The 24,117-nt window shown below is 37.4% G+C and overlaps 1 pseudogene; it reads left to right on the top strand.

Annotated features, from left to right (window-relative positions):
* The first annotated feature begins 3,512 nt into the window (after positions 1–3,512).
* On the top strand, positions 3,513–3,986 carry LOC137202729 (zinc finger CCHC domain-containing protein 10 pseudogene; annotated as a pseudogene).
* Positions 3,987–24,117: the final 20,131 nt, after the last annotated feature.

Below are 24,117 nucleotides of genomic sequence, written 5' to 3'. Positions count from 1 at the left end.
GCTTTGTTTAGAAATTTAAATATAAAGGTTTTTTTCCTGAAAATAGGCAAAATTAGGATTAGTTTTTGTAGATGAGCAGAAGTCTGTAAATGCCCAGATTAATGTAATAGAATATTGCACATTGGGATGCTAGAAAAAGTATTGTTGTGGATCCTTGGATAAAGTGTTGATGTTTGTTTTTGAAACCAAAGATGAAGAGTTCATGGTAGCATCATATCTTTCCCCATCCCTAAAACTATCTTTTCACTACATGAAATGTGGTTGTTATAATAAACCTTAGAAGCAAAACTCAGAACGAAATGTAGTAGTTTAATAATTGAAAAGTACAGGCATACCTCATTTTATTGTGCTTTGCAGATATTGAAATTTTTACAAATTGGGTTTTGTGGCAACCCCGCATCGAGCAAGTCTATTGGCACCATTTTTCCAATAGCATTTGCTCACTTCATGTCTCTGTGTTACATTTTGGTAATTATTACAGTATATCAAACTTTTTCATTATTATTATATTTGTTACAGTGATCCATGATCAATGATCTTTGATGTTACTATTATAATTATTTTGGGGGCACCCTGAACTGCACCCACATCTGATGGCAAACTTAATCAATTTGTATGTGTTCTGACTACTCCACCAACTGGCCATTCCTCTGTCTCTCTCTCCTCCTTGGGCCTCCCTATATCCTGAGACACACAATATTGGAATCAGGCCAGTTAGTAACCCTACAATGACCTCTAAGCATTTAAGTAAAAATAGTTGCACATCGCCCATTTTAAATTTATTTATTTATTTATTTTTGCTGTGTTGGGTCTTCGTTTCTGTGCAAGGGCTTTCTCTAGTTGCAGCGAGCGGGGGCCTCTCACTCTCGTGGCCTCTCCTGTTGCGGAGCACAAGCTCCAGACGTGCAGGCTCAGTAGTTGTGGCGCACAGGCCTAGTTGCTCCGTGGCATGTGGGATCTTCCCAGACCGGGGCTCAAACCCATGTCCCCTGCATTGGCAGGCAGATTCTCAACCACTGCACCACCAGGGAAGCCCCCAACACATCGCCCATTTTAAATCAAAAGTTAGAAATGATCAAGTTTAGTGAGGAAGGCCTGTCGAAAGCTGAGATAGGCTGAAAGCTAGGCCTCTTGCACCAAACAGTTAACCAAGTTGTGAATGCAAAGGAAACGTTCTTGAAGGAAATTAAAAGTGTTATTCCAGTGAACATACAAATGATAAAAAAGTGATATTGTTGATATGGAGAAAGCTGTAGTAATCTGGATAGAAGATCAAACTCGCCACAGCATTCCCCTGAACAAAAGCCTAATCCAGAGCAAGATTCTAACTCCCTTCAATACTATGAAGGCTGAGAGGTGAGGAAGCTGCAGAAGAAAAGTCTGAAGCTAGCAGAGGTTTGTTCATGAGGTTTAAGGAAAGAAGCCATCTCCATAACATTAAAGTTCAAGATGGGACTTCCCTGGTGGCACAGTGGTTGAGAGTCCGCCTGCCAGTGCAGAGGACGTGGGTTCGTGCCCCAGTCTGGGAAGATCCCACATGCCGTGAAGTGGCTGGGCCTGTGAGACATGGCTGCTGGGCCTGCACGTCCGGAGCCTGTGCTCCGCAACGGGAGAGGCCACAACAGTGAGAGGACCGTGTACCGCAAAAAAAAAAAAAAAAAAGAAAAAAAAGAAGTACATTTCAGTAGTCTAAAACTGCCATAGATAGTGATTCTCTGATGGATCTGGGCAAAGTAAACTGAAAACCTGGAAAGGATTCACCATTCTAGCTGCCATTTAGAACATTTGTGATTCATGGGAATAAGTCAAAATATCAACATTCACAGGAGTTTGGAAGAAGTTAATTTCAATCTTCATGGATGACTTTGAGGGGTTTAAGACTTCAGTGAAGGAAATCACTGCAGATGTGCTGGAAATATCAAGAGAAGTAGAATTAGAAGTGAAGCCTCAAGGTGTGATTGAATTGCTGTAATCTCATGATAAAACTTGAATGGATGAGAAGTTATCAATACTTCTAATGGATGAGCAAAGAAAGTGGTTTCTTGAGATGGAATCTACTCCTGGTGAAGATACTGTTGAAATGACAATGAAGTACCTAGAATATTATTTAAACTTGGTTAATAAAGCAGTGACAGGATTTGAGAAAATTGACTCTAATTCTGAAAGAAATTCTACTGTGGGTCAAATGCTAACAAACAGCATTGCATGCTACAGAGAAATTATTTGTGAAAGGAAGAGTCAATAGATGCAGCCAACTTCACTGCTGTCTTATTTTAAGAAACTGCCACAGCCACCCCAGCCTCCAGTAATCACCATTCTGATTGGTCAGCAGCCATCAACATAGAGACAAGACCCTCCATCTGCAAAAAGATTTCTACTCGCTGAAGGCTCAGATGATGTTTACCATTTTTTAGCAATAAAGTATCTTTAAATTAAGGTATGTATGTTATTTTCTTAGACATGATACAATTGCACATTTAATAGACTATAGTATAATGTAAATGTAACTTTTATATGCACTGGAGAACCAAAACATTTGTCTGACTCACTTTATTGCCATATCCACTTTATTGTGATGGTCTGGAACCAAACTCGCAATATATCTGAGGTATGCCTGTATAGAAAATTGATTTGATAATGAGATATATTTAATGTTTCTTAATCTAATTCTTTGGCAAATTGATTTTCAAGCCAAAAGATTGTGAAAAGAATGACAACCATTATATTTGGGGGAATATTTTTCTTTATATCTTTGGAACAAGCCACACAACTTTTCATTCTAAAAATGGATATTCAGAGACTCAAAATAGCAGATCTCTCTTTTCCAGCTCTCTTCCCAAAGCCCCAAAGAATCTAAAACTCCAGTCCCAACTGATATGACCACGCTGTAATGTTGATACTCCAATTAGAATCTGGGGTTGGCAAGTTATGCACACGTGCCACCCCTTGATGGTAACACATTAATATTAAGGTTACCTCCTTCCTTATCCTTCATCTCACCCTCATTATGTTCTTCTCATCTCTTCCCTGTCCAAATTGTACATGGCCCTTTCCAGGGCTTTTTGCCCAAGTTTTTGAAGATTGCACCCCAAAGCACACCCACCATCCTCCTTGATGTCACCTCACAGTGTCCTGAACTTTCTCCCATATATTACAGCACTTAAGCCACAGGGCCACCATTTTCTGTTGTTATCTATCTTATGCTGTTGTCCTTGGTGACTGTCAATACTGATCCCCCAGCTCCTCTTCACACTTCACTCTGGGGCCTTTCATTTCTATTCTTCTTCAGACACTCACCAGTATGGCCAAACCATTGACCTCTTCATCACTGAGATCTTTTCTTCTTTTAATACCTGAATATTGAAATGTTCCTTTTGACCATAACATCTTTTCTTTTTTACTCTTCCTTTCCTTCACTCCCTATCCCCTATATACTCTGGTCTTTGGGTCATGATTAAGATTGCATCTTCCATCAGCATGACAGACCTCAGCCGAGCTAAGATGGTAACCCCATGCATGCCTGGAGACAAACTGAAGCAAATAAGCAATATATGTAAAATGTCAGAAATACTTGGAATTTGGACTTTGGATTTATGAGTGCACAGGAAAAAGAGTACCTACATAGGTCTTTAAGAAGAGCAGAATTAGAGAGATCTTTAAAAGAAAAAATTAATAATTGTTATAACAAAGCATTAGAAAAACTAATGTAGAAAGACTAAGAAAAAAAGTCTAAGAGTATAACCAGTCTCCATAGCAACTGCAGTGACAGCTCACTTAGTGATTCTTCATTAGATAGTGAAGAAACATCTACCTCATTCTCCTCAGAGGACAGTGACACCAATGAAATCTCCTCTAGTTCATCATCTTCAGCCTCCTTCACAAGCTCTTCTTTCTCCTCTGATTCAGACTCAGATTCCAGCTCTTTCAGTAGCAGCAGTACCAGCATGGATGGCAACTCCAAGAATAAACCAACAAAGAAGAGATAGAATTACTCCATCCATATTGGACTGATGAACTGCAAACACTGATGTGATTCTTAGAAGGGAATTTAGGATGTGCTAAGGCCAAATAGGTAAACTGGTCAAAATTTTTAGAGTTTAAAAGTTTCTAAATTTTTGCATTGTAAGAACACAAAAAATATTAATAATGGAATATATATTAAAAATTTTAATTTTAAGGGTGAATCTTGGTTTTCTTTTTAATCTTTAAAATGTATCTTTAGAACTTAATCAAAACTGAATTCCAGAAAACTTGTTTTTGGGATGAATTATTATCTTTTATCCCTGTGACTCAAATGCCATACTTTGGTATATGTTAGTGGAATGTATCAGACATGTTTCCAGGATAGTGCATCAGAATTTCTGGCAGTGAATTTCTAATGAAAGGTTGAAAACTTTTCTTCTAAAATCAGTAACAAGACTAGGGTGCTCACTTTCACCACTCTTGTTGAACGTAGTGCTGGAAATCCTAGCCAGAGCAATTAGGCAAGAAAAAAATAAAGACATTCAAATCAGAAAGGAAGAAGCAAAATTGTCCATTTGCAGATGACATGATCTTATGTATAGAAAAGTCCAAAGACACCATCAAAAAACTGTTAGAACTAGTAAACAAGTTCAGTAAGGTTGCAGGATACAAAATCAATATACAAAAATCAGATGCGTATCTATACACTAACAACAAACTATTTGAAAAAGAAGTAAAGAAAACAGTCCCATGTGCAATAAGATAAAAAACAATAGAAATACTTAGGAATAAATTCAACCAAGAAGATAAAATATCTGTATATTGAAACTATAGGAAAATTGATGAAAAAAATTGAAGAAAGCACAAATAAATGGAAATATATCCCATGTTCATGGATTGGAAGAGTTAATATTATTCAAATGTCCATAACAGCCAGAGCCGTCTATAGATTCAATGCAAACCCTACCAAAATTTCAATATAGAAATAGAGAAACTATACCAAAATTTGTATGGAACCACAGAAGATTTCAAATAGCCAAAGCAATGTTGGAAAACAAGAACAAAGCTGGAGGCATCACACTTCCTGATTTCAAAATCTTGCAAAGTTGTAGTAATCAAAACATTAGAGTACTAGCATAAAAACAGACACATAGATCAATAGAACAGAATCAAGAGCCCCAAATAAACCCATGCATATATTGGGTTGGCCAAGAAGTTTGTTCGGGTTTTTCCATAGGATGCATAGCAAAACCCGAACGAACTTTTTGGCCAACCCAATATGATCAATTAATATTTGACGAGGAAACCAAGAGTACTCAATGGGAAAAGGATAGTCTCTTCAATAAATTCTCTTGGGAAAAATGGATGTACACATTTGAAAGAATGAAACTGGACCCCATCATAAGCCATTCACAAAAGTTAACTCGAACTGTATTGAGGACTAAACATAAGACCTGAAACCACAAAACCCTTAGAAGAAAACATAGGGAAAAAGCTACTTGATATTGGTCTTGGTAATGATTTTTTTGGATATAACAACAAAAGCACAGCAACAAAAGATGTATATCTATATATACACATCTGTATATAATGGAATACAGCCATAAAAAGGAAGGAAATCTTGCATTTGAGACAACATGGATGAAGCTTGAGGGCATTATGCTAAGTGAAATAAGTCAGACAGAGAAAGACAAATACTGTATAATCTCATTTACGGGTAGAATCTAAAAAGTCAAACCTATAGAAACAGAGAGTAGAGTGGTGGTTACCAGGAGCTGGAGGGTGGGAGACTGGGGGAGATACTGGTCAAAGGATACAAACTTTCAGTCATAAGATGAATAAGTTTGGGGGAATCTAATGTAAATCAGGGTGACCATAGTTAACAATACTCTATTATATATTTGAAATTTATCAAGACAGTAGATTTTAAACATTCTCACCACCACCACGCCCCCCCCCACACACACACAAATGATTTAAGGAGACAAGCAAACTTCCTAGATAATTAGTTTTTTTCAGGAGTTACTGAAATGAGAAACAGGAGAGGGTACTAAAAAGACATACAGGAAATTTCAGATAATCATTATGCTTTTTCTTAATATGAATGGCCTATTTACTCTGACAACAGAGATCACCCCTGAGATGGCATCAGCAATATTAAAACTTCCTAATGAATGCATTTTGACTGTGTAATAAATAATTTAGGGAAACTGGAAGCCAAGTATTGACTTCAGCTCCATCTATAAAGGAATATCGTATGAACCATGTGAGCTGGATTGACAGGTATATTCAGAAAGGAAAAATAGTTAGTAAAATATAGCTTTCCCTGAATTGGCCAGGCAATTGTGATATGTAACAAAGCGTGCATGTTGTTTTTTCATATTATATTGATGAAACCTGAAACCCCAAGGTCATTTGTGTTGAGCAAATGAATAAAATAAGAATGGTTGAATCTGCTGTACAACTAGGTAACATGTCAGTACATATTCTGTCCAATTAGCCACTTTAGTCTGAAGTCAGAGAAAAGAATGCTTGAGTCCCTTGTGAAAATCATTTGATATTGAGGGCAACACAATAATGACTCTCAGAACTTCTGTTAAGGGTGTTGCAGTTGACACTGGATGGAACTAGGGAATTCTGGTTGCTATGGTCTGAATGTTTGTGTTCCCCTAAAATTCACATGTTGATATCCTAATGCCCAATATGACGATATAAATAGATGGGGCCTTTGGGAAGTAATTAGGTCATGAGTGAGATTAATCCCTTATAGAGGCCCAAGATAGCTCCCATCCCCCTTCCACCATATGATGATATAAGAAGTCTGCCACCCAGAGGAGAGCCCTCACCAGACCACACTAGCACCCTGATCTCAGACTTTCAGCCTCCAGAACTGTGAGGAATATAGTTCTGTGGTTTATAAGCTACCCAGTCTGTGTTGTTTTGTTATAGCAGTCTGGACTAAGTAAGATGCTGGTTAAACGAGATGAGCAGAGAAAAAATTATTCTATCGATAGGATAATGCAGTATCATTTTCCTCTAGAAATCTGTACTTCCTTAGTCAATTGTGTAAATAAGTACTGATTCTCTATGACCTTTCCCCTAGATCTACAGTTGTCAAATCTCAGTGTCATAAGTATTACTTAGAGTACTTATTACAATTCATGGCCCCAGGCCTTTCAATGATATAGTGGGTGTGGGGCAGGGCCCCGACATCAGCATTCATAAAAAGAACCAAAGGGGATGCTGCTGGAGGTGGTATTTAGGCTACATTTTGAGAAACACTAGTATGTGGGATTTCTTGATCACTTAGTGCTTGATATCATACTAAATGTATCAAGATGGTAAGAGCAAACACATTAAAATAGATTTCCGGGGACAATTTGAGCCAAGGTCACAGCAGCTGGCTCACTTTCCATTATCATAATAACTGTGGTTACCTCGTGAGGTGAGGCGGCTGGGTATGAGATGATACTGGGAAATGTTGCAATAACAGGAGAAATTTATCTTTGCCGTAAATTTCTTTGTCCTGATTGTCCACTTTGACTTGGAAGCAACCAGGTCCTAGCTTTCAAGGGTCCAAATGTCTATCACAACATGAACAAAAATTTTTAATGTTTTGCAAGCAAACCCTGCAATCCACCTCTACATTTCTTGCAGGAACCTCCAAAAGGTCACATCCCTCAAAGAGGGATACTGGGACCATGAACAGCTTCATCATAGATTTTTTTAGGAGGAACATTTACTAGAATTCAAAGTGTGTACATTTTCCCAAGGAACATTTGTGGCTTCAAAGGGAATTTTCCCTTTGCTTATCATTACTGACACTTCTTTCTCATGTGCTGAATAAAAGCATTTGTATCATCTCAGTTGCTGGCTCTATCATAAGGAGAAGAAATTTAGCAAAAGCAAATAAAGATTTTACTACATTTTTTTCAGTAATTAAGGACTTGTTAGTTTATCAATTTAGATCAAATTTTCAGCTTTCTATCTAAAGTTTTTGACACATTTATTTAAAGTGAAAGCAGATGCTTGTTTTGTAAAATTATTGACATTTGGGGAAAATTTAAGAAATGCCAGTAACAGAAATAAAGGGCTTTGGTGGTTCACTTAGCAGCAGTGATCCTGGTGTGCTAGGAACTCCCTTAATTACTATGCCCTGGTTGGTTTTTGTTATTGTTGTTGTTGTATCTCAAAACAACATCTCTCTCAATTGAAAAAGATTATTGTTTTCTTTTGTCTGACAGGCTAAGTTGTAAATAGAATTAGACATTACCACTTTTCTAAAATAAATTTTCAGAATTAAATTCTAAATAGTCTGACAAAGAATATCTTTCTAAAGCATCCACTTTTTCTACGACTCGACCTCGCAGTTTGAATATGTTCTCCCGCTCAAAAAGAGGAAAATTGGATCATGTTCTGTGTAGCTTCCTTCAGGTTGAAGTTTACTGAGTGCATTTCTGGGCAATGCAATGGAAATACAGCATTTGCCCCCATTTTTCTGCTTGACGCTTTACGGAACTGTCTTGAGGACAGGTTCGTGTTATGCGGTGGTGAAGACCGCAAAGCCACACTCACTATAGTTAGAATTATGAGTAGATCCCCTGCAATCCCCCCTCCCTCTCACAGTGGTTTTGCAGGACGAGTCAGGTCACTCACCGGAGAACAATGGGAGGTAGTCGGGTGCCTGCCCCACCCTGTGTGGTGTGCCTGGCCTTTAACACCTCTCTCCCCAGCTGAAAGCTGAGGAAGGGAATGAGGGACAGTTCTGACGCTGTCTCGTCACACAGCTGCAGGCACGGAGACAGAGCTCACACAAAGACCTCACACAGGGGCTGGCACGGAAGAGGTCCTGAGGAAAGGTTCCTCCTGAGTCCCCTCCTCCCTTACTCCTTTGGCACTTGAGGTCTTCATCTGCTTGGTGAGGTCCCTGCCCTGGACGCCGGCAGCAGAACGCCTGCCCCCCGATGGCCTTGCTCCTGCACCACGTGTGCATGGAGGTGGGCTGGGAGGGGTGGGGGGACGAGTCCCAAGCCAGCAACTCTTCAAAGCACACAAAATATTTATGCCAAGCTTTTCCGTGATTTGAAGGAAAGCGTAGAAACCATGTCCCCAGGTTGGAACCTGGCAGAGAAGGCAGCTGAGACTAGCCTGGTTTAGCCAGGATTCACCTACCCCGTAGATAAAGAGTCATTTTGATGATGCAGTGGAATGCACTTCCCTGGCTTTGGCTCAGGCGGGTTGCTGTCTAAATCCCAGCTCTGCCCTCACCAGCTGTATGACTTGGGTTAGATGTTCCACCTCCATGAGCCTCAGTGGCCGAATCTGTGAAAGGTGCACATTAATCCCTCCAGGCTCCTGTAAGGATGGAATAAACACGCACAGGCAGTGAGCTTAACAGAGCAACAGGCATGTGGGACGATGCAGTAAATGTTAGCTCCCTGGGCTCCTCCCCGCCCCTTCACTAATTCTCACCAAAAATTTCCACCAGAAGCTTCATTAGCTGATCTCTCCCACAAAAAGGAGGAGCTATTACTATAAAGACAGACACTGTGAAATGCAAATGTTTCCCCTTGAAATGGGATGAATATTCCATTTTTTTCTTGTTCCTGTGCTAATAATACATAGCTAATGCTTATGGTATCTTAACTATGTTTCTGGCATCTGAGCCAAGCATTTTACATCCATTCCTTTTTTTCTTTCTTTCTTTTTTGTTATATTCACTAGCTTTATTTTTTAGATTCCATATATAAGTGATATCATACTGTATTTGTCTTTCTCTGTCTGACTTATTTCACTTAGCATAAAACCCTTCAAGTCCACCCATGTTGTTGCAAATGGCAAAATTGCATCCTTTTATATGGCTGAGTAGTATTCCATTGTATGTATGTATGTGTGTGTATATATATATATATATATATACCACATCTTCTTTATCCACTCATCTGTTGATGGACACTTAGTTTGCTTCCATATCTTGTTAACTGTAAATAATGATGCTATGAATATTGGGGCCATGTATCTTTTCCAATTAATGTTTTCTTTTTTTTCTTTTTTTGAATATGTACCCAGGAGTGGAATTGCTAGATCATATGGTAGTTCTGCTTTTAATTTTTTGAGAAACCATAATGTTTTCCACAAAGGCTGCACCAACTCCAAAAGATGTTAAAAAGAAAATGGATGGAAGACCTGAATAGAAATTTTTCCAAAGGAGACACACAGATGGCCAACAGGCACATAAAAAGATGCTCAACATTGCTAATAATCAGAGAAATGCAAATTAAAACCATAATGAGATATCACCTCCCACCTGTCAGAATGGCTATCATCCATTCCTTTTTAATACTTATGAAATTTTTAGGATGCAGGCATTTTCACTATTTCCTTCTGTCTACTTTCTTTGGGCTCTATTTGCTGTACCTTTTTTATTTTCCTGAGATGAAAATTAAAATCACCAATTTTCAGTCTTTCTTCTTTTCTAACGTGCATTTAAAGCTAAAATTCCAAGCACTTCATTAGCTGCACCTTAACAATTTTAATCTGTCAATCTTTATTTTTACTGACCTCAAAATATTTGCTAATTCCCAATGTGATTCTTATTTGAACCAACTGTGAAATTTAGACATACATGCTTAATTTCTAATCAGTTGGAGATTTCTAGTTATGAGATATCATTAATGATATATACCTTAATTTCATTGTTATCAGAATAAATACTCTAAGTGATGTCAATCTTTTAAAATTTGTTGATGCTTGCACTATGGCTTGGCATATGGATGGTTTTGGTAAATGTTCTATTGTGTACGTGAAAAGACTGTTTTCTGCCATTGTTGTCAGCTTGGTAAATTTGCTAATGTGTTATTCTGACTATTTGTATTCTTCCTGATTGTGTGTGTATATGCTTGTTCTATAGCTACTGAGAGAAATGTGTTAAAGTCTCAAGTTGAGGTGGTGTGTCTGACTTTTTCAATGTAAGTATCCTAGTGAGTATGAAGTGGTATCTCCTTATGATTTGGATTTACATTTCCTTGTTGACTAATGATTTGGGGCATTGTTTCATGTGCTTATTGGCTATTTGTACATGTCCTTTGGAAAAATATCTTTTCAGCTTCCTTGCCCATTTTTAATTGTTTTTCTTAGAGTTTTGTACAAATCTTCCTTGATTTATGATGGGATTATATCCCAACAAATCCATTGTAAGTTGAAAATGTCATAAGTTGAAAATGTGTTTAATACTCCTAACTTACCAAATATCATAGCCTACCTTAAAAGTGCTCAGAACACTTACGTCAGCCTACAGTTGCACAAAATTATGTAACACAAAGCCTACTTTATAATAAAGTGTTAAGTATCTCACATAATTTGTTGAATACTGTATTGAAAGTGAGAACAGAATTGTTGTATGGGTACAGAATAGTTGTAAGTGTGTGAGTTGTTTATCCTTGAGATCTGTGGCTGACAGGGATCTATGATTTTTATATATGGTGTGAGGTAAGGGTCCAACTTCATTATTTCCTGTGTGGTTTTCCAGTTGTTTGAGCAACATTTGTTAAAAAGATGATTGTTTCCCCACTTACTTGTCTTGGCACCTATTGAAAATCAATTAACTGTAACATAAGGATTTATTTCCAGATCCTTATTCTATTCCACTGATCTATATGTCTATTCTTATGCCAGTACAACACTGTCTTAATTACTATTGCTATGAAATTAGTTTTGAAATTGGGAAGTGCGAATTCTTCAGCTTTGTTCTTCCTGTTCATAATTGTTTTGGTTACTTTGGATGTCTTGAATTTTCATATGAATTTTAGGTTCAGTTTGTCATTCTGTGCAAAGAATTCAGCTGAAATTTTGATAGGGTCTTCACTTATCTGTAGATCAATTTGGAGAGTATTGCCATCTTCACAATGTTGAATCCTCTGATACAGGAACATGGAATACCTTTTCATTTATTTACGTCTTCTTTAACTTTTCAACACTGTTTTGGGATTTTCAGAGTATAAGTTTAGCACTTCTTTGTTCACTTTATTCCTAAGTATTTTATTCTCTATTATGCCATTTCAGTGGTTTTGTTTTCTTAATTTCATTTTCAGTTTTGCTCATTGCTATTGTATAGGAATACAGTTGATTTCTGTATATTGATTTTGGTATCCTGAAAATTTGCTGAACCCATTTATTAGTTCTAATAGATTTTTAGTGTATTTCTTAGGATTTTTTTATGTACAAGATTATGTCAGCTTAGTGTAGAAAAATGTATTTTATTTTCTTGCCTAATTTCTCTGGCTATCATCTTCAGTAAAAGGTTGAATAGAAGTGGTAAAAGCAGACATCCTTGTGTTGCTACTGATCGTAGGGAAAAAGCATTCAATCTCACCATCTTAGTTTTTTCTTAGCTAAGTATTTGCATTTAGTAATAATCCCACAAAATGTAGATTTACTCCCTTGATTATCCCTAAAATCTGTTCAGGGAAAAGTCATTCTGAAGACTTACTTAAATTTTCTGTAGGGTAATATGAGCTACAATATTCTTCTTGATTTTATAAATTAATTAAGAAATATGTTAGGTTTTAATTGGTGATATTTAAGAATTTAAATAAGATAATAATAACAAAATTGCCTTATATGTACCAGGCGCTTTTCTAAGCATTTTAAACTGTTTAATTTTCAAGAATTATGTAGGTACTATTATTACCCCATTTCAAAGATCAGGAAACTGAAGCAAGTGCAAATAAAATAATTTACACAATAAGCTCAGCTAATAAGTAGAGGGAGGATTTGAGTCCAAGAAGTCTGATTTTAGAGACTGTGCTTTTGACCACTAAATAGGAATAGGCAAATAAATCACTTAGTAGAATCTGTTAGGTAATAAATGCTCAAAAATTGGAGACGTTAACTGTTATTATTATTCTAAGTTAGGCTTAAGATTATTCTATTTTCTTTAGGAACATGTTTCTATGATTTGCAGTGCTACAACAATCCAGACACATGAATTATTAAAATGTTTCTCAATAGCATTCAAAAACAGGAAAACTTAGGGAGGTTTATAAAGAGCTAGAAATATGTAAAATTATAACACTGTGTTTTATTTGTTTAGCAAATGTTTATTGAATTGCCACTACATGCAGATCACTGGAATAATCTCCGGATTAAAGAGGTAGATGAAATTAATATGATATGGGTCTTTCCCTTCTCAGAGTTTATAACCCAGCAAGGATCACAGATCAGTACATAACAACATAAGAGAATAAATGAAAGAAGGGGATGCTGAGTGTGGCCTACCCATAGCATTGGCAAGATGTGATGTTGCAAATGAGAACTGTGGTGCTATAGTATTTACAGAGTTAGTGTCATGCAGTGGTTGAGGAATTGGAGTCAAGTGTGTCCAGATTCAAATCCCAGCATTTTCACTGGGTAAGCAGCTGGGCTACTGGGAAAATGCTGTGACCTCCTAAACATTTTAATTTTAGAATGAGAATAATATTGCCAACTTCAATATGTTTAATGAGAATTAAAACATATTATGCATCATTAAGCATGATACCTGGCAGAAAGAAAATGGTCACTGAATAGGGAACTTTCTGGAGTGCTGGAAATGACTGGGGTGATGGTTACATAGAGAGATATATATATATATATCTCAAAGCTCATTGAACTGTACATTTTGTTGCACTTAATTGTATGTAAATTATCTAAATAATTTTGATTTTAAAATTCATCAATTGCCTCTTACAGATTTCTTGGTCTTGATGGCTTTTTTTTTTTTTTGTGGTAGGTGGGCCTCTTACTGCTGTGGCCTCTCCCTTTGCGGAGTACAGGCTCCGGACACGCAGGCTCAGCGGCCGTGGCTCACGGGCCCAGCCACTCCGCGGTATGTGGGATCTTCCAGGACCGGGGCACAAACATTTGTCCCCTGCATTGGCAGGAGGACTCTCAACCATTGCGCCACCAGGGAAGCCCGATGGCTTCTTTTTAAAAAAGTTTTTAAACACTGCTTTCAAAATGGCATGGACCAAACTTGTTAGCCTGAGTCTTCAGTACCTAATGACTCCCCAAAACCTCACAAGCAAAGATAGAGTCTTCCTGCAGTTCAGAGCCTCTATGCCTCAGGCTCTGCATCTGGTAATATTCCTATACTGCGATGGTTAATTTTATGTGTCAACTAGGAAAGTGTTTTTGGATGAGATAACATTTAAATTGGTTACCCTTGAGTAAAGCAGATTGCTTTCCATAATGTAGTTGAGTCTCATCCAATCAGTTGAAGGCCTGAACAGAACAAAAGATGGGCCTCTCCCAAGCAAGAAGGAGTTCTCCGACAGACTGCCCTCAGACATGAACTGGAATATCAGCTCTCTGGGGGCTTTAGCTAGCTGGCCCACTCTGCCAATTTTGGAGTTGCCAGTCTCATTACCACGTGAGCCAATTCTCTTCCTTTATATGTGCACACGCTATTGGTTTGTTTCTCTGGAAAACACTGACTAATCCATATACTAAATTAACTTACTTGATGAGATGCATTTCTTTGTGGTGGTTCAGACTTTTAGAGGTAGAGCTTCCTGTGAAAAAGCAATTTCCAATGAATGACTTTGATGACACTTTATGATTTGGCCAAAAAATGTGAAAGGGGGACCGGAAATACTTAAATTCATCATTTGTGTTTATTGCCACGTACTCTAGTGGGGTCATTACATAAAAGGTCAGTAATGGTATAAAATCAAATAAATTAAGCACTGTTAAATCTTTACTATCAAATTGCTGTCTTTTTTTTTTCTGCTGATTTTGAAAAGCACACAAATATATTAATATGAAAACAGTAAACCCTAGGAATTTTCAGCCTTTGTTTTCTAAGTCTACCCCTCCATGGGACAGATTTCCAAGGAAAAAATTGATTAAAAGTTTTCAAATACTTAAGTTGGAAACTCTATTAGCCATAAAATCCATGATCAACTTACCAACACTCTAAAAACAGTAACAACAAAACTTCATTACAAAAGGATATGACCATTGAAGAATTACTTCAGGGGATATTTTAGTGTAAAAGCTGAGTATGTATAAACATGCTGGATTTCTACAATGCTTTGCACACACTCTTTAAATATTTGTTGACTAAAGAAATGAACGACTCAACAAGAAAGCAACATTAAGAGAGCTTATCTTTATATATATATGCAGATCTTTATATTTTCTTCCAAAATTTCATGAGTGTCTAGCACTATTGTCTTCAATATCAACAAACTACTAACCAATATTACAATAACTTAAATCAGTGCAAATATGTTAATATATTAAAATACAGTTTATGTTTTAATAACAACCTGATGTTCTAATTGAACAATTGGTCTTGGAATGATTATAGGTTCTAAATTGATCAACTCCAAATTCATGAAAAGTAAACTATTTTTAAATAGCTTGAACAGTTTAGTGAACTAAAAATTAATTTTAGTGTCTTTCTGATGGTCTTTGGATTCATTCTTACTCTGACAATTTTTATAGGAGATGGAAGTTTAAAAAGATTATATATATATGTCTTATATATTTAATAAATAAATTTAATCTTAGTAAATCTCAAGGGAAAGTTGATGTGAAGTTACTGCATTTCACATATTTGAGGTTGTTATTCATTTTAAAGAAAAACCAAAGTGTAAGTAAAATCACGATCTTGTCCTACATCCAAAGATCATGTCCTTTGCCAGTCTTGCTTACTTTAAATGTGATTCTAAAATGCTATGAGATCTGAGAAATAAATTGAAAGTTTGAAAGATTCTTTCTTCAGCATTTTAGGTAATTGATTTTAGCATCAAAGAAGCAGAGTAGCTGGTGGGCATTACTCAAGATTGTTCCCTCTCTGACTTTCATGATCTCATTATCATACTTTGAATTTTATAATGACAAACACATGATCCTACACTCATGCAAAGTTCAGACAATCTGTTAACAAAAAACCCACTTGACTCAGCATTCTTTAGCAGCAAATTCCTTTTGTGATGACATCATTTTATCATCCCAGCACTTCAGGCACCCACATTGTATGAAATCATTGTCTACAAACCTTTGTCAACTTGTCGCCGCTTATGAAACCCTCTGTCAAACCACCTGTCACTTTTCAGTGACACCGTCTATCCACATGTAGGGTCCATGTTTCCTGTAGATGAACATATTGAGTTATGGGGAGAAGATTAAATAAGCAGCAGCACACATTAGCTGTTATCTCCCTTTCTCAACCCAACATCCTACAAAATGCAGGAATCCCCATATATAATACACATCCCAAAGGGAATTATCTAACAACTGTCTGAAAACTTCTGGGAGAATGTATCTCACTCTTACACAAGAAGACATATTTTATTTTGAGGACAATTGAATGGCTAGAAATGCCTTCTCTACGCTGAGCTGAAATCAACCTCTTCGTAATTTGCCCCTGATAGGCCCTGTCTTCCCACCTGAGAGCCTGTTAAGTGTATGACCATGGCTACCATGTACCTTCTCTAGTTACGTCTTTTCTAAACCAAACACCCTATTTTTTTCTCTAGGTGTCCTCATTTGCCAGGTTTTTCATACAGTTATCTTTCTGATAACAATGCCTTGCCTAGTCTTCAGATTATCTATGACTCCCATTGAAACATGACACTCAGAATCTGAAAAGGGTTTTTGAACTGTAGATCAGTAACTTCAGTGTAGGGAGAGAATGTTTACTTGCCTAACACTGGATTGATCCCGTATATCTATAATCCAACCTGAAATAATACATGTATATTTTTACATTCAGATGACTTTATAACTCATATTGAAAATGTCAGTCAAGATGAAGCTCTGTTCTTACAGTTGTTTTCTTAAATGTGAACATTTGTTAAGTTGTGTTTCATTCATACTGATATAAAACTGAAAGGACCCATACATGTATTTAGTTTCACCTTCTTGCTATCAGCCTGAAATTTTTGGTTTCCTGGAACGACTTCTTTTTTATAGAAGTAGAGTTCACTTACAATATTATTTTAGTTTGAGGTGTAAAATACAGTGATTTTATTCTTTTTCAGTGTTGTATATTTTTATTACTACTTATTTTTAAATTAATTTTTATTGAAGTATACTTACTTTAAAATGTTATGTTCAGTCCTCCTGCCGCTGCAGGGGACACGGGTTCATGCCCAGGTCCGGGAGGATCCCACATGCCGTGGAGTGGCTGGGCCCGTGAGCCATGGCCGCTGGGCCTGCGTGTCCAGAGCCTGTGCTCCGCAGCAGGAGAGGCCGCGGGAGTGAGAGGCCCACGTACAGAAAAAAAAAAAAATAATAATAATAATAATGTTATGTTCATTTCTACTGTACAGCAAAATGAATCAGCTATATTTATACATATATCCACTCCTTTTTGGATTTCCTTACCATTTAGGTTACCACAGTGAATTAAGTAGAGTTCCCTGTGCTATACAGTATGTTCTCGTTAGTTATCTATTTTATACATAGTATCAATAGTGTATATGTGTCAATCACAATCTACCAATTCCTCCCACCCCCCCTCCTTTTCTCCTTGGTATCCATACATTTGTTCCCTATGGCTGTGTCTCTATTTCTGCTTTGCAAATAAGATCATCTATACCATTTTTCTAAATTCCACGTATATGAGTAAACATACAATATTTATTTTTCTCTTTCTGACTTACTTCACTCTGTATGACAGTCTCTAGGTCCATCAAACTCTCTACAAATGACCCAATTTCTTTCCTTTTTATGGCTGACTAATATTCCACTAACCACATCTTCTTTAACCGTTCCTCTTTGATGGAAATTTAGGTTGCTTCTATGTTGTGGCTATTGTAGACAGTGCTGCAATGAACATTGGGGTGCATATATCTTTTTGAATTATGGTTTTTCTGGGTATATGCCCAAGAGTGGGATTGGCTGGGTCATATGGTAGTTGTATTTTCAGTTTTTTAAGGAAACTTCATACTGTTTTCCATAGTGGCTGTATCAATTTACATTCACACCAACTGTGCAAGAGGGTTCCCTTTTCTCCACACCCTCTCCAGCATTTATTGTTTGTAGATATTTTGATGATGACCATTCTGACCGGTGTGAGTTGATAGCTCACTATAATTTTGATTTGCATTTCTCTAATAATCAGTGATGTTGAGCATCTTTTCATGTGTCTGTTGGTGATCTGTTTGTCTTCTTTGTAGAAATGTCTATTTAGGTCTTCTGCCCATTTTTCGATTGGGTTGTTTGTTTTTTTTTGATATTGAGCTGCATAAGCTGCTTGTATATTTTGGAGATTAATCCTTTGTCAGTTGCTTCATTTATTTTCTCCCATTGTTAGGGTTGTCTTTTCATCTTGTTTATGGTTTCCTCTGCTGTGCAAAAGCTTTTAAGTTTCATTAGGTCCCATTTGTTTCTTTTGGTTTTTATTTCCATTACTGGAGGTTGGTCAAAAAAGGATCTTGCTGTGGTTTATATCAGAGAGTGTTCTGCTTATGTTTTCCTCTAAGAGTTTTATAGTGTCTAGCCTTACATTTATGTCTTTAATCCATTTTGAATTTACTTTTGTGTATGGTGTTAGGAAGTGTTCTAATTTGATTCTTTTACATGTAGCTGTCCAGTTTTCCCAGCACCACTTATCAAAGAGGCTGTCTTTTCTCCATTGTATATTTTTGCCTCCTTTATCATAGATTAGGTGACCATAGGTGTGTGGGTTTATGTCTGGGCTTTCTATCCTTTTCAATTGATCTGTATTCCTGTTTTTGTGCCAGTACCATGCCATCTTTTTTTTTTTTTTTTTACATCTTTAATGGAGTATAATTGCTTTACAATGTTGTGCTCCTTTCTGCTGTATAACAAAGTAAATCAGCTATATGTATACATATATCCCCCATATCCCCTCCCTCTTGCACCTCCCTCCCACCCTCCATATCTCACCCTCCATATCCCACCCCTCTAGGTGGTCACAAAGCACCGACCTGATCTCCTTGTGCTATTCAGCTGTTTCCCACTAGCCATCTATTTTATATTTGGTGGTGCATATATGTCAATGCTATTCTCTCACTTCCTCCCAGTTTACCCTTCCCTGAGCACCTCTGTCTTCAAGTCCATTCTCTACATCTGCTTCTTTATTCCTGTCCTGCCTCTAGGTTCATCAGAACTATTTTTTCTTAGACTCAATATATATATTTTAGCATACGGTATTTTTTTCCTCTTTCTGACTTACTTCACTCTGTATGACAGACTCTAGGTCCATCCACCTCACTACAAATATCTGAATTTCATCTTTTTTATGGCTGAGTAATATTCCATTGTATATATGTGCCACATCTTCTTTGTCCATTCATCTATTGATGGACACTTAGGTTGCTTCCATGTCCTGGCTATTGTAAATAGTGCTGTAATGAACATTGCAGTACCTGACTTTTAGAATTATGGTTATCTCAGGGTATATGCCCAGTAGTGGGATTGCTGGGTCATATAGTAATTCTAGTTTTAGTTTTTTAAGGAACCTCCATACTGTTTTCCATAGTGGCTGTATCAATTTACATTCCCACCTACAGTGCAAGAGGGTTCCCTTTTCTCCACACCCTCTCCAGAATTTGTTTGTAGATTTTTAGATGATGGCCATTTTGACTGGTGTGAGGTGATACCTCATTGTAGTTTTGATTTGCATTTCTCTGATGATTAGTGATGTTGAGCATCCTTTCATGTGTTTGTTAGCATCTGTATATCGTCTTTGGAGAAATGTCTATTTAGGTCTTCCACCCAGTTTTTGATTGGGTTGTTTGTTTTTTTTGATATTGAGCTGCATGAGCTACTTGTATATTTTGGAGATTAATCCTTTGTCAGTTGCCTCCTTTGCAAATATTTTCTCCCATTGTTAGGGTTATCTTTTCATCTTGTTTATGTTTTCCTTTGCTGTGCAAAAGCTTTTTAGTTTCATTAGGTCCCATTTGTTTATTTTTGTTTTTATTTCCATTAGTCTAGGAGGTGGGTCAAAAAAGATCTTGCTGTGGTTTATATCAAAGAGTGTTCTGCTTATGTTTTCCTCTAAGAGTTTTATAGTGTCTGGCCTTACATTTAAGTCTTTAATCCATTTGTGTTTATTTTTGTGTAGGGTGTTAGGAAGTGTTCTATTTTCATTCTTTTACATGTAGCTGTCCAGTTTTCCCAGCACCACTTATTGAAGAGGTTTTCTTTTCTCCATTGTATATTCTTGCCTTCTTTGTCAAAGATAATGTGACCATATGTCTGTGAGTCAATCTCGGGGCTTTCTATCCTGTTCCATTGATCTATGTTTCTGTTTTTGTGCCAGTGCCATACAGTCATGATTACTGTAGCTATGTAGTATAGCCAGAAGTCAGGCAGTCTAATTCCTTCGGCTCCGTTTTTCTTTCTCAAGATTTTTTGGCTATTTGTGTCTTTTGGGTTTCCAGACAAATTGTAAAATATATTTCTCTAGTTCTATGAAAAATGCCCTTAGTAATTTGATAGGGATTGCATTGAATTTGTAGACTACTGTGGGTAGTATAATAATTTTCACAATACTGATTCTTCCAATCCAAGAATACGGTATATCTCTCCATCTGTTTGTCTCATCCTTGATTTCTTTCAGCAGTATCTTATAGTTTTCTGCAGACAGGTCTTTTGCTTCCTTAGGTAGGTTTATTCCTAGGTATTTCATTCTTTTTGTTGCAATGGTAAATGGGATTGTCTCCTTAATTTCTGTTTCAGATCTTTCATTGTTATTGTATACAAATGCAAGAAATTTCGTTATTAATTTTCTGTATTAATTTTATATTTTGTGACTGAGTAAATTCATTGATTAGCTCTAGTAGTTTTCTGGTGGCATCTTTAGGATTTTCTAAATATATAGTATCATGTGATCTGCAAACAGTGACAGTTTTACTTCTTCTTTTCCAATTTGTATTCCATTTATTTCTTTTTCTTCTCTGATTGCCGTGGCTAGGACTTCCGAAACTATTTTGAATAATAGTGGTGAGAGTGGACATCCTTGTCTTGTTTCTGTTCTTAGAGGAAATGCTTTCAGTTTTTCACCATTGAGAATTATGTTTGCTGTGGTTTTGTTATATATGGCCTTTATTATTGAGGTAAGTTGAGGTAGGTTGAGGTAGGTTCCTTCTATACCTACTTTCCGGAGACTTTTTATCATAAATATGTTTTGAATTTTGTCAAAAGAACATTTTTCTGCATCTATTGAGATCATCATATGGTTTTTATTCTTCAATTTGTTAATATGGTGTATCACATTGATTAATTTTCATATATTAAAGAATCCTTGCATCCCTGGGATAAATCTCACTTGATCATGGTGTATGATCCTTTTAATGTGTTGTTGGATATGGTTTGCTAGTATTTTGTTGAGAATTTTTGCATCTATATTAATCAGTGATATTGGCCTGTAATTTTCTTTTTTTGTGTGATATCTTTGTCTGGTTTTGGTATCAAGGTGATGGTGGCCTCGTAGAATGATTTTGGGAGTATTCCACGCTCTGCAATTTTTTGGAAGAGTTTGAGAAGGATAGGTGTCAGCTCTTTTATAAATGTTTGATAGAATTCGCCTGTGAAGCCATGTAGTCCTGGACTTTTGTTTGTTGGAAGAATTTTAATCATAGTTTCAATTTCATTAGTTGTGATTGGTCTGTTCATATTTCCTATTTCTTCCTGGTTCAGTCTTGGAAGTTTGTACTTTTCTAAGAATTTGTCCATTGCTTCCAGGTTGTCCATTTTATTGGCATATTGTTGCTTGTAGTAGTCTCTTATGATCCTTTGTATTTCTGTGGTGTGAGTTGTAACTTCTCCTTTTTCATCTAATTTTATTGATTTGTGTCCTCTACCTTTTTTTCTTGATGAGTCTGGCTAAAGGTTTATCAATTTTGTTTATCTTCTCAAAGAACCAGCTTTTAGTTTCATTGATTTTTGCTTTTATTCTCTTCATTTCTATTTCATTTATTTCTGCTCTGGTCTTTATGAGTTATTTCCTTCTACTAACATTGGGTTTTGTTTGTTCTTCTTTCTCTAGTTGCTTTTGGTGAAAGGTTAGATTGTTTATTTGAGAGTTTTCTTGTTTCTTGAGATAGGATTGTACTGCTATAAATTTTCCTCTTAGAACCGCTTTTGCTGCATCCCATAAGTTTGAGTCATCGCGTTTTTGTTGTCCTTTGTTTCTAGGTACTTTTTGATTTCCTCTTTGATTTCTTAAGTGATTTCTTGGTTATTTAGTAGCATATTGTTTAGCCTCCATGTGTTTGTATTTTTTACAGTTTTTTTCTTCCTTTCATTAATGTCTAATCTCATAGCATTGTTGTTGGAAATATGCTTGATATGATTTCAATTTTCATAAATTTACCAAATCTTGATTTGTGACCTAAGATGTGATCTATCCTGGAGAATGTTCCCAGGACACACTTGAGAAGGAAGCATATTCAGCAAACAAATAGCTGCAACAACAACACAAAACACACACAGAAAAAAGAAAAAATAATAGAAATAAATTTAAAAACAACAAGAGAACAAATAAAACAATCCAAAAATGAGAATAGTCAATAAATACTAAGCTAACAAAAACAAAATATTAAAAATAAAACAGAAAGCAAACAAACAACCAAAAAAGCAAAGAAAACATAAAATGTACACATAAAAACAATCAAAAACTAAAGAAAAATAAAATAAATAACAAAAACAAGAAAAAGCCACAAAACAACAAAAAAGTAAAGTAAAAATAGAAAAAAATATATATATATTTAAAAAATTAAAATTAAAAAAGCTAAAAAATAATAAAAACAACAGCAACTGAACAAAATAAACAAAAAAAGAAAAATAGTAATAAAAATATTTTCCTGGGGCCTTCCTCTGTCAGTGTCCTTGCTCTCACAGTGAGCTACAGCCAATCCCCACCTCCATAGGAAGCCTTCCAATACCTCTAGGAGGTCTCTGGACCTGCTGTGGGCACTGTGGGACAGCTCAGACTCTGACCTGGCCCAACTTCCACGTGTACTTGTCCCAAAGTCTACTGTTGCAAAGGCTAGACCCGTCTCAGTTGTGGGAACACTCATTGTCTATTCAGGTATTCCACAGATGCAGGATTTACCAAGCCAATCTTGGGGATTTAATCCTTAGCTTGTGCAGCTGCATGGAATGATTTCTGTTCCTATTGCTTAGTTGCACTGCCCCTGGGGCTCAGCTTTGGTTTTGATCCCACCTCTGCGTATGTGCCACCCTCAAGTGTCTGTTCCCCTCCCAGGCAAGAGGGAGCAAAAGTAGCAGCTGCTTGAGGCACACTTACTCACTCAGGCCTGAGTGGGTTGTGACAGCCACAGTTGGGGTGTGTACGAGCTGTCTATGCTGGTGGGACCAGCAGGCAGTTGCAACAGACTGTGGTGTGCTTGCTCCAGTGGGAGTCCCTCCCAGTGCTCACAGAGGCAGCAGCTGGTGTGTGCGGACAGTGGCAGCCCTGCCCCCTGCACACCTCTCAACAGTGGTTCCTCACTTTCCAGGCAGACCAGTCTTCCTCTAGGGGCATTCCCGGCTGCACATCCCCTCACTCCCATCCCCTCTGCCGTATCCAAGCAGACAATAGCACTCCTCTCCCTGGATCAGTTCTCCCAACCCCACGCTTCAACACTCAGCCCCTGCCAGCATCGGCGGCCTCTCATCCAAGGTAGGGCTGCCCTGGGCTGATTCCCAAGGAGGCTTTGGGCTGGATGGCGCTCAGGCCCCTGGAGCCCACTCAGGTTGGAGGAGACCCCAGCCTGAGGGGCAGGTGGGCTCACTCAACTAGGAGCACCTTCCAGTGTCTTCAGAGGCTGAGGAACCCAGAGGGTGGGGAAAGGGATTGTAATGGAAGCTCCACCCCTTCCACGTCCCTCAACAATGATGCCTTGCTTCTATGGTGCCTGGGCTTTTTCCACAGACTTTCCCAGTTGTGGAGGTCCTTACTCCTGTCCCTTCAGGCTGTCTTTTCACAGCCAACTTCTGTCCCTTGCCTGGGTCCACACTCCAAACCCCACTTCCCAGCACCCAGCCCCCCTTCACAACAGGTAACTTACAACTCAGTCTGGAATGCTCAGAGCTGCGGGGTACACCATATGTGCAGTTCTTACTTTGTCCTCCCTTCCACAGACCATCCACTGTGTTCTCCTTTGATCCCCCCAAAGGTCCTTTTCA

Source organism: Pseudorca crassidens, chromosome 11 (assembly GCF_039906515.1).
Source record: "Pseudorca crassidens isolate mPseCra1 chromosome 11, mPseCra1.hap1, whole genome shotgun sequence".
Lineage (NCBI taxonomy): Eukaryota > Metazoa > Chordata > Mammalia > Artiodactyla > Delphinidae > Pseudorca > Pseudorca crassidens.
Note: the sequence above shows the minus strand (reverse complement) of the source record. Positions and strands in the feature narration are given on the sequence as shown.